This window comes from Parambassis ranga, chromosome 16, assembly GCF_900634625.1.
Source record: "Parambassis ranga chromosome 16, fParRan2.1, whole genome shotgun sequence".
Classification (NCBI taxonomy): Eukaryota; Metazoa; Chordata; class Actinopteri; family Ambassidae; genus Parambassis; species Parambassis ranga.
Genome location: NC_041036.1, coordinates 19864909 through 19881365, shown reverse-complemented (window position 1 = coordinate 19881365; position 16457 = coordinate 19864909).

Below are 16457 nucleotides of genomic sequence, written 5' to 3'. Positions count from 1 at the left end.
TTGAAAATCCACACACAGCACACATTTGAACATAGATTTTGTTTTGTAACACTGATTGCTACCTGCTGTAAAATATAAAGATATTTTTATACACTTCTAAATTTAGTGTAGTTTTTTTGCCAAGGACAGACAAAATACAGTAAAGGTTTCTGTAGTTGCTGTGGTAATGCTGATATCATAAACATTTCTTGTCATTGTAACATACTAGTTTTGAACATCACTTGTAGAAGTGTGGTGCCAAACAGTTATTTCCATTCTCACTAAAAAAAAAAAAAAATCACATGGGATCATTTTTTTTTCAAGATGATTGACATAACTGTCACCTATAGATTTCTAAAGGTCCCCTGTGGAAGGCTCCTACTGCTGTTATATTGGCCGGGTCACAGTCCCCCTAAACTCCTGCTGACTCCAAATACAAGCAAAGAGGTAGAAAGCGAGTCGACTTAGGCAGGCAGGTGCAGAAAACGCTAGGTCACATTGTGGTCCTTACCTGGAAAACGTAACAAGGAATTGCTTTAAGTTATTTAGCACCGTGCTGTGGAGCATGCCATTGTTTGGGGTGGGTAGGAGAATTTTGGCTTGTAAAATGTGTATAATGTTGTAAAAGGGTCTGTTTGAATTTAACCTACAACCTTGTCCCAAACCCAAAGTTTTTTAATGCCTAAACTCTGAGTGAAATCAAAAATGAAAGACATTTTCAATGGATTGTGAAGAACTGGTAAACATACAATTCTCACCTCCACTTCTAATTGTGGACTTTTGTTTGTCTAAATACTGGTGTACGTGAGCTTCATGACCTGATTGCATCAGACCGACCATCCAAACCTATATGATTCCGGCAATCTGGTCAAATATGACTATGTTGTTCTTGGAGTAGGTGACCTAAAATGGAGTTTGTGTACGAATACGTCTCAGATATTTTAGACTAAATTACACTAAAACTTCTGTGCAGCTTGGGATATTTTGGTGATTTTCAGCTTTCTTTACAACATAGACAGAAGATGAGATATCTCACTATTTGGAAATGCTAGTGTTATATACACCACCATCTGCAGCTGTATACATTGTTCTGGAAAGCTCTAGACAGAGTTCAACAGGCTAACTCACAGCTCTATATTCAGTAGTCAAACGACAAGCGATAGGGCATGCAGACCGCAAAACCTCCAACAAGCCCATCAGACGTATCAGGCATCCAGTGGCAACAGCGCCCGTTACAACTGACCCGTAACATGTGGCACAACTACAACTAAATTGTGGCTGAATTATTGATACAGTGGCGTCGGCCGCTTTGCGAGTGGGGGCATGAAAGGGAGCCAACATGGGAATGGTCTGCTAATTTTATATGGGAGCCTCAGGGCACATTCTTCCCAGTGAAGACCAAACATATTGACATATGTGTGTAGGGGGAGAGACTGTATATAATATTAGCCCTGTGCTGAAGGAGATAAATGAACAATGTGACTCCATATAGATTCAGTCTACATATTTTTCATTTTTCTGTAAATATGGCCGTAAAATCAAAGGATTTGAGAGCTAAGGTGATGCATGCATGGAGAACTTGGCAGGTTTGAGTAAAAATGTCCTTTTGCCCTCCTGTTGTTTTAGATTGCTGCCCTGAAATCATTACACCTAAACTGTCTGTTTCACATTCATTTGTCAGTGTAATATCAATACTTTACAGAGAAATGGTGAGATGAATTGTGATGTATGGGATCATGCCGTTTAGAGGGGTAGAACAGGGAGAGGGGGGGTGCATGTGGGCTTGTTTGTAGCTAAGCCAAGGTTGTTGACCGTCAGTGAGCAGGCTGGCTAATTTCTCCAGAAGTGTCCAAAAGCCTTTGTGTCCTCAGTGCACTTTTATTTCCACCTTTCTTGGAATTGTGATGACCGTGCCTCGGGGCGACAGAGACACCTTGAGGAGCGCCCACCTTTAAATCCGCTGCTCCATGACTTCAACCATGACCCCTCGCTAGAGGGATCCCTCAGGCGAGATTTAAACGAGCTCCCCCAGGTCCGCAGCGGCTCCTCTATTCATCGCCATGTTTTGAAAGACATGAATTGGCCCTCTCTGGTGGTTAATTGTGAAATTTATCTAAATAAAAAAAAAGAGATTTGGATAAATAGATATAATAAAACATACATATGTAAGTAAATGTGCTGTGACATGGATGTGTAAGCAGTGGAAGGGGGAAACAGACTGTGACAGAGGGAATGCTGAGGGCTTGTACAAGCTGTCTTTCTGTCTTTTCTTTTCTTTGTTTTTTCTTTCTGCACGCTGTATTTACATGTCATCAGACTTGGTACATTTTCCTCTCGATTTGTTCTTCTTCCCTGTTAAATACTATCACTTACATTTTTACAATTCCCCCTCTCTCCTTTTCTCTCCCTCTCTCTTTTGCTATTATGGAGGACGAATGGCGAGAAAAGCATACAATATACAGGGTATTGATCCACGCCCATCACTGCAGAAAAAAAGTCGGGGTGGGGGAACGGAGGGGGACTGGACACAGCGATCGATAACCTACTCTATCAGCCGTTTCCATGGCAACCGGTCGAGCAAGGACAGAGGGCTGCCATGCATTTTGCACCTGTCTATTTCATATACCTATTGTGATAATGAAAGTGTCAGGAAAACGAATGCGTAGGTGACGTGGGGCTCCAGCCCAGCGTCAACTTCCACAATTAAAGAAATTACATAAAGGTTAACAGCTTGGTGGAGATCAGTGGTGAAAAATGAGAGCAAGGGCAGGGGTGTGTGGCTGGATATTAGTGACCTCCTCCTCCTCTTCCTGATGTGGGTTGAAGGATGCTGGGAGGCAAATGAGCTTGCAGCAAGTTAGGTACAAATCTGGGTGCCTGGTTTCTGGGTTATAGTCAGGAAAAAAAACATGCACAGATGACGGTTTGAAATCGGCAGTTGTTTTCTGACATTGGAGACGGGGCCTCTTTTGTGGTTGACCCCAATTTGGAGGTTGAGCAAGCATGATCAATGTGCTGGCCATTAGCTCACCAACAGCAAACTGTAGGCACAAGAGCAGAGAAATACCGTACAGACAAGGCAGGCAGGAGGGAGGGAGCGCTGCTGTGGTCGAGGTTAGCCGAAGCTTTCTTCAGATCAAAACACAGTAGGTTGAGCCAGACAGACTGTCAGGAGAACTTGACACCCAGACGATCACTGCATCTCCGTCTGTCTGACTCTGGTGGGCATTGAACTTCCAACCCCCTTTGAACCGGAGGCTCCACAGCCATGGTGCTGAGATGGGTTGGCCCTAAGTGAAAGGGATGGATATCATGATCTGGGGCCCATGTTGATCATGTGCCGTATTGATCGCCAATCGAAACTACTGCTGAAAAAGCAGGATTTAGAGCGAGAGAGCAAGAGAACGAGTGGGAGTGAAGGCAATCAGCTGTGGCTTCTCGCCACGGTCAGTGCCCCTGTATCAGGCTGCTGTGGTTGCAGACGTTGCTGCAGAGGAGGAAATGGCGGTTTTGTCAGAGTGTTGTGTATCACAAAAGAAACACAAATTTATACTTTAAGCGTTCTCCTTCTTACTTGTGTATTCTCAATGAGGCAGTAGTCATGAATGACAAATCACAAACCGCAGTGGATTTGGTGGAATGACAGCAAAGTGAAACTCAAGCAGGAACTCAGCTTGTCAGCGAGCGGCAGGCTGCACCACTGTGGACAACACAGCGGTCGTCCTCCAGCACCAGAGGCATTCTATGTTTTGTGAGCTGTGACAGAGAACTATTGACAGGCACGTGGCTCTGCAGTGTTGTTCAGGGGCCACTGGCCACTGCGCTGACCTTTGACATACCATCCATGCACTGGCCTTCATTGTTAGTGCAGGAGGAGGAAGAAAGAGGAGCAGGAGGAAGAGGGAGTAGAGAGGGGGATAGATGACCCTTGGGCTTCTTGCATTTGGATTGTCCCTCCCCCACAGCCTCACCCCTCCCATCCCTCCCCTCTTCATCCCCCCCCCACACACACTCCACCTTATGCCGATCAATGACAGTTTCATGTGGCTTCTCTGGGCCTGCAGTGACGTGTGTCCTATTGATTTATCGACATTACTCCAGGCAAGCGAACCCAGAAGCCCCCTCTCTCAGTAGGCAGCCAGGCTCCAGCCCAGCAGAGGTGTACCTCCCTCTGTGCCGGGTGGGCCCATGCCAAGTCATCCAACTGTACCAGTCTCTGGAAGCAGCAGCGCATTAGCTGCACACAGCCGAACAGTATTTTGTGTGTGTGTGGATGCATGTGTGCGTATGTCACTGAGAATGCTTTTAAGCCTCACCCCCTCCCTCTGCCCATCTAGCTTCAGCCTGTTTCCCTTCTTCTCTCTTGCACTCCATGAGACATGTAATGGGGACAATGAGAGAGACACCCTGGCACTCACAAATGCATTTACTGTCGCCTCTGATTTCCAGGGGCGACTATTCCACTTTTATGGTTAAAAGGTTCTTTTCTTTCGTCCGTGTCAATGTCATGCCTGTGTGACCGGCCCATCCTTTTACACTCTGCCCCCACCCCCAGGCAGGCTCTCCTGTGTCCAGTGAAAGGCCAGTTGATTCAGAGCAGGGGAGGAGAAGAGGGCAGCTGGACACTCCCCATGGCCAGGCTAGAGCTATACTGATGCGGGGGTTGCAGAAAGTGGGGAGAGGGGGGCAATCCAACACCATTAGGGATAGGACTGTGGCGATGGCAGCTGGCCCTAAAAAAGAGAAGGAGGAGGAGGGGGTCAGGGGAGGCACAGAGATCAGTGACCTGGCCACAGTGTCCAGCTGGGGGGTCATTTCACAGCCCATCTCCGGCCACGTGCTGGATGACCATCTGGGGATCTGGCAAACCCCACAACAGAGGTAGAATCATCTTTTTAGTTGCAGGGATGGACAACAACAAAAGTCAAGAAATCTGTCAGCCTAATCTGGAGTGCTGTGGGAGGGGGCACTGCAGCTGCCTGTTGTATATATCATCAAGTAAGCACATATACAGTTTTATCGTCCCCTCACACCTGTTATATCCATGTTTCCTCCTATGCCTATTTATTTAATTTACTATACATAAGAAAAGCTCCTAAAAATCCACAAACGTTTTCTTGATATCATCATCAAATCTTTGAATAACTTGTCCAAAGTCCCTGATTCTTGCCCAAAAGCTGCTACCTAAGTGCATTTGGCAATCAATTAATCAGTGTCATGCTGCATTTAATCCCGTAGTTATGAGTCTACATACAGTACTGTAGTGAAAATTAAAAAATAATACGACTACAGTTTGGTCCTTAAAGGTGTTTTTCCTCCTCTGAAGTGCAGAACAGCACAGGAGGGTCACTCAGCAGCCCAGATGGACCGCCAGATTCTCTTTTAGCTGAGCTTTTCAGTTTGATGGCTCTGATCGGAGAACAGATTAGCACTGGTTTGTTGTCAGTTCTAACCTCACCCCTCTTTCTCTACTACCCCCACCCACCCACCCCCACACCACCCTTTCATCATCCTCTTCTCCTTCTTTCAGAGCCTTCTGTCTCAAACTGTTTAAGGTGATCAAATTTTTTTTGTGCCCATCCTCCCAATGTGGTCGGAGGGGATCAAAGGTTGCTGACCCCAGCCTGATCGTAAAGGTTGTAGTGAGGAACCTCCATAATGAATAGAGGTCCTGCTAAAGAGATCTGACCTTCTAGATGTTTCTATGAGCTTAAAAAATCTCATTTTAGATTTTTGGTGGATCCTGTAATCCCTTTAACATTTATCATGGTTCTGCTAATGAAAGTGATCTTTGCGTTCATGTCTGATAGGTTTCTAATTAGATTCACATAGACCCACGTGGAAATGATCCAAAGCATGAGCCAAGGGAGTATTGGAGTGGTGGAGTTATTGCTTTCAGAAAACACCGGAGTGCTCTGATGTGCTGAAAGAAATTCATAAATGTGGTGGAGGAGTGGGGTGGGCTGCAATTGTGCACCAGTGTAATCTTTGGTCAGCACTTCTTCATGGCCGATACCGTGATAGGGAAGAAATCCTCTTCTGAAATTTGATTAATTGCTGTCTCTCCGCCTCTCAATCCAAACATTGGTGGAAATGGAGGCCAGTTGACAGGACAGATACATCAGCCTGGAGAGCTGCAAGCCCCTGGCAAGCAGAGGCATTTCTTATCCTGTAACAGGATATCCACATACACCGAGGTGTGGAAAAGTGAGAACTGCATCGTCTTCATTTGACCATAACAAGGGAAAGGGGGAGGAGGGGGTTGAGAAGGAGTGTGAGGAGGGGGAAGATAGTCAGCCAGCCAACCAGGCAAGCAGGCAGGCAGCTCTCTAGGTTGGGCTGAGGCGTATCGATTGATTTCCCAATAGCCTCTGGTCCATGAGCGGCGAACCCTGGCCCTGGTTGCTAGGTGACCACTCCATCCAAGATGGAGAGTGGGGTGATGGAGGGTGACAGGAGCTCTGAGGGGTCAGCAGGGCCACTGGTCATTCTGCAGGCCCTCTGGGACGCTCCGGACATGCAGATAATGTAATGAAACTGGACCTCGGCTCATGGCGAGCAAAGCAGAGATATACAAAGGCAGTAGCGAAGAGGGGAGCGGCGTCCACTTCTGAAGCGCTGTAATCAACGCACAGAAGCGCAGTTGTGTGTGTTTATGACATATACAAAATAAAAATGGATGCAGCGGTGAGGTTTTTATGTCATAGAATCTTCTCCTAAACAAACCAGAGTGCCTGAAAAACATTTACGGCACCCATGTGGTTTCAAAAGGGTCGTTGATCGTATATGAAAATATTGATTTTACAAACAGAAGGCTATTCAAATAGTCATCGTCCAAAACATATTGCCTAAATTTGAAGATGGAGGATATTGTCTTTTTCACAATCACACTAAAAATACGCCACCGTCCTCATTACAGAACCAAAGCAATTTGCTCAAATGTACAATTCACTTGGATACGAAATTTATTGTCAACATAAATATGTTCCTTTAGATCCATAGCAGGGAGTAAAATCGTTTATGTATGCATTGTCATTGTAAACTTAACTGCAGGATAGGAAAAAATGTGCTTTATTTTGATGTTACAAAGAGATTACAAGCGATGCAAGTCGAATATTTTACAGCTTTTTTATTATGGTTTAGGTATGACAAGGCATTGCCTCATAGAAAAATATATTTGTACTTTATCCGGTGTTCTGTTTTAAATAATCAATCCCTTCAATCTAAAAGCAGAATAATCCTTAGTTGAATGTGGGCTTCACACAAGCAAGCGGACAGTACAAAAGAAAAATACTGTAAACATGAACTGGCCATAATCTATATCACATATTCCACAATGATACATGATACCGTTGCGCTTTTCTACATATCGATTGTTCCACTGTGCGAGTGAAAAATGATACGGAGGGCAAAAGAGAAGAAGAAGCAGCAGCAGCAGCAGCAGGAGGAGGAGGAGGAGGAGGAGGAGGAAAAATAAGAAGAAGGGAGAAGGGGGGTGTAGATATAAACTGGGAGACAAATGTAAAAGGATCTACATCACACTGTAAGCTTTGCACCAAGTTACCAGAAGGCGAAAAAACAGAAGGGGGTGGGAGGCATGTGTGTGTGTGTGTCTGGGTGAGGGTCATGGGGAGAAACCCATTCAGTTGGCCCTGAAAGGCCACCTTGCGTTGCCTGTGTTCCTGTGTATGAAGGATTTCCCTTCATCCTGTGCCATGCCTCTCATGTCCTCCTCAGAAGGAGTCTGAGCGTTTTCATGTCTGTTGGAGTTCCATATCCTGAGGAGGGAGGACTTATCTGTGTGTGTGTGTGTGTGTGTGTGTTTTCCTCTCTTCTATCTATTAATAATATTGGGGAGAGAGAGTCAGAGAGATAGAAGTGGATGTTTGCTTTGGTACAAGGCAAAATATTTCTCTGTTTGCAGCCCTAAGCTGTGCAAGTATTCAGCTCTTAAATATTCTCTTCCCCTGTGATTTCAAACTATCCCGTACCCTGAAGGGCTGCATGGACCTCCATGTCCAAATATCCACATACCTTTAACAGCAACTGGCAACTGAAATGTTTTAAAAACGGCAGACTTTAGGGGCAGGGTGGCTGGAGGAAAAGGAGGAAAGGGACAGCACAAGTGGATTTTATTAGATCTATCTATCTATCTATCTATCTATCTATCCTATTATCTATCTATCTATCTATCTATTCTATCTATCTATCTATCTATCTATCTATCATCTATCTATCTATCATTTAGGCTTCAAAACTGATTGATTATCAGTGAAACTACAATCTCCTCAAGTCTTTTGATTTCTTCTTCTTCTTCTCCGTGTTGTTGTTTTAATTCACAATTTCTGAGTTTTAGACCCAAAAGGCCTCATGTCTTACAATGTCACTGTTTAGGCCAAATGAACACTTTTTATTTCAATTACTTCCATTTTGACCCAGCATTTGTGCATCCATATTGATACAAGAAGTTTTTTATATCATTTTGGTGAACTTTGCTGTTTTTAAATGAGATCTGTGTGTGAAGTTATTAGCACTAAGGGCCTCTGCACCTAAGACAGTTATCCAGTTGTGTATTTGTGTGTGTGTGTGTGTGCAGCACAGAGTGAGGGGGAGGTGGATGGAGATCGTATCAATCGCAAAGCCAGGCCATTGAATGTATTGATTAGTTACCTTTCTTATTAACATGCTGATTAAAGAGAGGAGGGAGAGAGAGGGAGAGGGAGTGAAAGAGAGGCGGACGAGGCTGCACACACACGCTCCTCGCCCTCACCTCGAACGGACGGAGAGGAAGCAGCAGCCACCGCCTGGGAAGAAAAAAAAGGAGAGAAAGGATGCAGAGTGGATTTAACAGCCGAGGGAAGGAAAATCAGGGAATAATTGGGAAGAGGAGGAGAGAGGGAAGCGAGGAGCGGATGCAGGAGAAGAAGATGAGGAGGAGGAGGAGGATGAGGAAGAGGAGGTGGGTGATGGTGGGGTGGTACAGAAGGGGGGGTGGTGGTGGAGGGAGGGGGGGGGGGGGGGGGGGGGGCAACGACCTGACTGGAAACCCAAGTAAAGAAGAAGAAGAAGAAGAGAGAGAAACCCTGCTTCCTTTGATCCCCCACCGAGTTACACTGGCTGACTGGCTGGAGAGACTGACACACACTTTTCAGCTGTGAGACACACATATTTACACCCACACACACCTGCACCCTCTCTTACACACACACACACATCCTCTGAGACTGACAGGCCAAGGCAGCAGCATGCATTATCGTAGCAGAAAATAGCTGTGAGTGTTTTACGTGATCAATATGTAGATGCTTTTCTAAATGGTGTTTTTTATCAGTGAGTGACCGTGTTAAGCAGCATGCAGTGAGGGATTTCTCAAGATGCACGCCAAGGTTTTCCGAGAAAAGCGTTCTTTATTCCGAGAGGGAACAGGAAGGTGTGGAGGGCAGAGATGGAGGGAGAGCGGGAGGGGGAGGATGCAGACCTGTTTATTATTATTTGCTTGTTTTTGTGTGGTGTGTTGGAGTGGGTGTGTCTGTGTGTTTTTTTCAGTGTTTTGTTTTTTTTGTTGTTGCATGGGAGAGAAGAGGGTGGCTTTTACCAGGCGGCAGCAACAACACATATTGACATATGCATGGTGGTGTTCTTTGGGAAAAAATGTTTTGCTATACTGTAGCAGCTACACCTGCTGTGTTTTAATGTGGTTGTAAAAGCTGCCTGCAGCCATGCAAAGGCCCAGATGCAGAAGCTATACGAAAAGATGTCCTCACTCTGCTTATGTTTATGGTCTTAAAATCAGCATAAAATGAGAATAGAGTCCCTGCTTTTGAACAATTTAAATAGGATTAAAAAACAAATATGTATATATTATATATATATATATTATATATATATATATAATATATATATATATATAGTATATATATATATATAATATGTGATTATTGACATGTTCAATTATGTAGGTTCACTTTCTCATGTTCAATTGACAGTCAAGCTTTTGAAAAAATAAATCAGATTGATTGTAATGAATCACTGCACTGTCAATAGAGCAGCATTAAAATGCAAAAATAGAAAAAGAAATAATTATTTTTAAAAAACCTCAATATTAATGAGGGAAAAAACTTTTTTGCCCTGTTGTAATAAACAATGGTGGAGACCACTAATTGTTTAACTTTTCAAAACTTATAATGAGCACTTGAGTCAGACAGAAGAAGAAGAAGAGAGAGGAGAAATAAACTAACACAAGTTACAACTTATCGACCTTTGCACCCCCTTGAGCTCCATTACGCATAAATTAAACGCAAAAAGTCTTTTCACAGCCGCGCGGCACCAGACACTGGATAATTTCATTTGCATAAAGAATGCGGGGCCAATTACGGAGGCAGGATATTTGCATTTTATATGAAAAATAGTTGTAGGGCAAACAGGAGGCTGTTTAAAAAATGCGTGGATCGATATTGGCTGGTGCGCCGCTTTCAAGCAAGCCGGAGGTGCGCGCCCACATGCTGCCCCCCCCCCTCCCCAATCCCCTCCATCAATTTCTACAACTTTATAAAATAAAGCATTATTATTCAAATGATTGTAGATATATTTTAGACAGTTTCCAAAGAAAATGAATATTTCAAATGACGTTTTGATTTAAATTGTGTTTTCCACCACCCCCCCTCTTTCTTTCTCTCTTTCTCTGCTCTGACGCATTATTGGCTCTCGTGCACAGGAGGTGAATTAAAGGAGTGAATTTGCATTAATCCAGAATATGATCGATAATAACATTATTCACGCTGAGAAGTGGAGTTCCACATCAGGGCGTACACGATCATTACTCCACTAAACCTGCACATTGCAGAAGAAAGTCATGTGATTATCATTCAGTCCAAAGTTTTTTTTTGCATTTTTTTGGTAGCTGATGATGGAGGGCACAGAGGGATATTTTGATTTTATTTATAAAGTAGGCAGGTGATCAGTTACTCTAAACTATTACGAATGATTATTATTTATTTTATTGTGTGTGTGTGTGTGTGTGTGTTCAGGTGTGTGTGCGCAGCAGGCCACACGCTCTTGATGCAGACGAACTGTAGGCCTACATGATGGGATGTTTGCCTGCAGGTATATAAGGACCTTAAAAATGACAAAGAGCCAAAGAAACATTCATTTTGCATCATGTTAATAATCAGATGTTTCACGTTGCATAACAGATCAGAGGAGATGAAAGACCCTTCAACCTCATATTAACCCATGACTGTGTTTCACCGCTGCAGGTTAATGCAGGAGTGCGTCACTCTGATACTTGATACTAAATGAGTCAATATTTTACATCAGTGCTAATTTGGACCATTATTATTATTTTTTTCCCATTAATATTTAGTTAATGTTTCTCTTCTTTCAGATCTAATCTGTCCGAATTAATTCTTTTATTGATTATTTACTATGTGATCTGTGTAACGCCCAGGCCTCGTGGTAATAATTGATTTTATCGATTACTTAGGGATAGGAGGATTTTTTTTTAAAAAAAAAAAAGGGGGAAGAGGGTGACAATAAGATAAAAAAGGAAGAAGAAAACAGTGCAGTGACAGTGACAAAATATGATCAACTGTAAGTTTTGCTTTCAATTAAAACAGTGTTACCAAAATTTTGCCAAACAGCTTTAGATTGTCAGATAAAATATAGATTAGGCTACTTATTGATTATTTTCAAAAGATAATTAAAACACAATGACATTTTCTAAAGATTTATTTTGATTATATAATATATCATTTATATTTAATTTCCCCTTATTTTTACAGCAGGTAAATGTAGACTTTATACTTTATAAAAAAACAGAATAGCATTTGTTGTAGTCATAATGGTTATTAACAATGTTATAGGACACGCTTAAATATCAGCTTAATATACATATAGAATAAATTTAGATTTTATTTTCAATTGTAAGGTTTTATTTATTTATTAAAGTTTATTAAAGTTTTTCATGTGGACACTTTCACATGTACACTGTACACACACAAGTACAATGCTGTAGAAGCAACAAGGCTATAATTAAATGAACTCATGTGGCAGGTTGATGAACATGTACTGTTCTGTCTGTGTATTTTTTTGTACTTTTTAAATAGGTATAGAGAGGAAGAAGTGACACTAATACGTGGACTTGCTCATTGTGATTTTTACTCTTGATTTTGCCATATAGCTGATAAAGAAATAAATCAACAAATACAAAGTCAATCTTTTCTTTTTATAAATACTTCAATTTTAACCAAATAGTTTTGGTTTAGACTCCATTTAAAATGGCTGCTTACGCGGAGAGAAATAAGTTGCCTTGTGCACACAGCTGCGCACTTACTGTGCTTTTGAGAGCAACACATGGAGGCACCAGGTAATGCTGCAGCGCTAAATACATATGATATATTATTATATAACCTATTAGCTTTATTTTGTGACTTTTTCATTACTACCGCTGAGCTTTGCTTTCAGTTTGTGTGTGTGTGTGTGTGTGTGTGTGAGTTAAGTTTTGAGCTTAAAAGAAATGTTTTAAATTTTGTTTTCTTTTTAACACAACAGATGAAAAATAATAACTCCTCCATTCGCACGGTGTTATGTATGTATTATTACACGTATCAATAAATCATTTGGAAAATCAAATGGTGTTTTGTATTTATTATGGGTTGTATTATTGTACTTTGTGTGTTTGCGTGTGTGTGTGTGAGAGAGAGATTAGAACTAGTCTGCTTACAGTATTTAAAATGTAAACTAAACACGCAAGGTTTCAATCAGTGTGTGTGTGTGTGTGTGCGAAAGAAAATGAAAACAAACATCATGTATCCAATTTTTTAAATGACGTTTCATTTTATTGTCTCTATATTATAAAATATATACATTTAAAAATACATTGAATATTTAGAATCATGTTCCTATTACGTGAACGCTCAACTGTTTGCAGCTTTTTCTGTTGTAATCTTCCGTCTTTAACTCTTTCACCCGGATGGACGCATGCGTAAAATCATCATTTAGATGTTTTTTGTGTTTCTTATTACGTCGCTGCAAACAGGCAGTCAATATCTCATTCAAATCTGGGACGGGCGCGTTCGCTCCATCCATTATCATTTACCAATAAGTGATCACATTTACTCGGTGATTAAACAGGGGATTTGGGGGCCGAGTGTAAAGTACAGGATGAAAAATGTCACCGTGTGTTTCCCTCTTCCATCCTGTTGCTGCTGCTGCTGCTGCTCCACCTCCATGTGGGCCTTCGGTTGCAGCATTCACATCACGTCTATGGCTGCAGAAAACACCTTCTACTTCTTCTTCTTCTTCTTCTTCTTCTTCTAATGAAATATGAATTTATGAATCTTGACCACCCAGAGGCTGGAAACTCATCTGCTCAGGGAGGGGCAGTTTCCTTCTCCCCTCATCCTTTCCCAGCTAATTTTCCCAGCCTCTCCTTTTGGATGATTGTGTTTATTTTCCAGCACATGCATGGTCATTTTAAGGTCACAGAAATGCCCCCATCCCCACTGACCCTTGACCCTCTAGCTGCTTGTAATATTGGTGATGCAGGATTTGGATGCAGCGGTACACGTCCCTCAGGATGGAGGCATCAGCTAAATGGTTCAAATCTAAACACGCTCAGTATTGGCTTTAGATTAAAAGCTTATTCTGCACCCACCATATCTAAAGACACTTTGGATAAGAGCTGCGGTGTGCCTCAGTATATTTATTGCCTGTTGTTGGTAATGGAGGAATTGAAGCTTTCAGTGTTTCTCTCACTGCAGGCCCCTCTGAGAGCATCAGCTAAATGGCTGCTGTGAGGAAAGTGACTCTGAAAAAATGCTCAAAATGGAAATTGTAGTTATTAGTGGAGGATTTGGAGGCTGGATTTATCACATGGATGTGTAAAATATTTATTTTATTTATTTTAGTGGTTCTACTTGGGGGCCTTAGTGTTGACAAACCCTGAACATCACCCACCGGGTGTCAGTTTCCCCCCTCCAACATCTCCAGGCCCTGCAGTCTAAAAAGTTAACGCACTCTGACTTCTCAGATTTTCGGCCACAGAAGGTGAACTTTCACCCCCGACCTCCACGAGGACCTTTTTATTTTTTTCGCCCTGTAGCCGTTGACCATTTTTTTTACCTCCAGCTACTCTCCATCCATACACGCATCCCTTCGTGTTTGGCTGCGCGCAGTGGCGGATCGATAGGGCAGCATCTGCTCCGGGAAGTCGGCGGTCCCACACCGCGCACCGCTTCGCTGTTTCCAAACGCCAGAACTGCTCATCTCTGAAAATTAAACTGACAGACAGATATGATTAGTATGCGCTCTGCTCCTTCTTGCTACTGTCTGCCTCTGTGTTTATCCCTCTCTCTCTCTATCGACCGCGCGCAAACGTGCACGCGCGGACCTCAACATGCAGAGCACATGTACATTTATGCCAGGCCTTGCGCGCTCACGTTAAATTATTATAGAAACCCACACCCACTCGTTGAGTAGAAATAGCATGTATGTACACGTCCGGTGCGCACTGATACACGCGCTCTGGGCCTGCAGTATGTGTGTGTGTATGTCTGTGTGCGTGCTCGCTGGTGCTGCAGCAGAAGGTCGAGGGTCTTCTGGAGGAAAAAAAAGGTCGCATTGATCTGGTTGAGGGACTTCCAGACTGAAGTGGTGGCGGTGTGACTGAATAGAGCTGAGTACAGATTAAGAGCAAAACATGAGCGTCACTTGACAGCGGTTATCCTGAAAAGTGAGATTTAAATTTGTCTTAATCCAACACAAAGCCAACAATAAATGCTCCTTGTAAAAGATGAGAAAGCCCGAATGGCGCACAGTAGACTGTAACTGGATAGATTTGGCACAATTGCGTAATAATTCAAATTTGAACCATTTCAGAGCTTTAGATATAAATTTATAAAAACAAAACATAAAAATAAAAGAAAAGGCTTCACCCAGCACCTCCCTACTGACACAGTGACAATAGCAGCCACAATAAATGGACAAAATGCCATTAGCTGCAGCCTGTAAAATGCATTGATCACACACTATAAACAGCCAAGCGCAGCACAATGACCAGGATGTGCGCACATAATTCATAAGTTATGCGCGGATTCGGCTGAAGATGGGCTTAACCTGTAGGGTTATGAGAAAGGGAGCATCTCCACCTCTACACCCCCCCCCCGCCCTGTCACCCCCCTCCCCTTCCTCCCCTCCTCTTTCTCCCCTCCTTTCCATCCTCCTCCCCCGGAGAGAAAGGGTTAATTGGAGTAGGAATTTCATCGCACATCTGTCAGATTTTTAAGGCCGTGACGCACTGAAAGCAGAGAGTCAATGTGAGCAAAGGGGGAGGAGGAGGAGGAGGAGAAGGAGAAAGAGTTGGTGGTGAGATCGATGAAGTGGCAGGCAGAGGGAAGAGGAGGAGGAGGAGGAAAATCTCACGAGATAATGAAAGAAAAAGAGGAGAGCTGCTAGTACAGAGCAGGAAAAAACGAGGCTATACCCGGAGATATTCTTTTTTTTTAGAGTGGGAAAACAAAAGCCTGAAAAATACAACAAGAAGAAGAACGAAAAGAGAGCGAGAGTGACTCGTCTGTAACCGCAGATGGTTTTCGCACTCTGGTTTTGGTGAATGTAGCACCCCGGGGCGCAGCGGACCAATTGTGTGTGTGAATCTGCAGGGCTGCTGGCGACACAATCGGAGAGATGCACAGGACGGACAACAGCCGTGGACGCGCTCTGAGAAGTGGATAATAAAGGTAGGATTTCTGGATGTTTGTGAAAACCCCGCACGTGTTGTAAGTGTTAGTGTTGTTAGTTTTTTTATTTTTATGATCGCGATCATGTTTTGGTTAGTTTACGCGTCGTGTTGTAAATACGCAAAACGCATCCATTTGCATGTGCGCTACTTCTCCATCTGTAACTTAAAAAAAAGTATATATTTCAAAAATGAGATTTGGTTGAAGTGGACAAATCTCTGGTGTCTGATGTGTTTTCTCGCGATGTGTGATCCTTCCGTTATATTCTCCGAAACGCATGAGTGTAAATCGACGCTGATGAATATAAAGTGTCGTTATTCGGTAGTTGTCCTTTCTCTGTTTGAAGCCGGTTTGAAGTTTGAACCCAGCGGATAACAGCGCCTGTCTTGTCTCACGCAGGCACAAAAGCGAGGCTTCTGCCGGAGAACACAGCTGAGCACCAAAGAGACCAGCAGAGTGCTGATGCACAAGTGAGAATAAAAATCACAGCATAAGCTCCCGATGCTGTTGCAAACTCGTTTTCTGGGAGTTTGAGGGAGTTTGAAGACAGTACTTAACGTTATCAGATAATTAATTAGACACCCCATAAGCCCGGAAATCAATTAATTCACAAATCAATAAATCCATAGTCTGGTGTAACAAGAGACCTTCCAGACTGTTAGCCTGGCTGTGGAACAACAATAACAAGACAAGAGTAACAACACAAGGGGCCAAGAAATACAGATTTATTTGTTGAAATCGAAG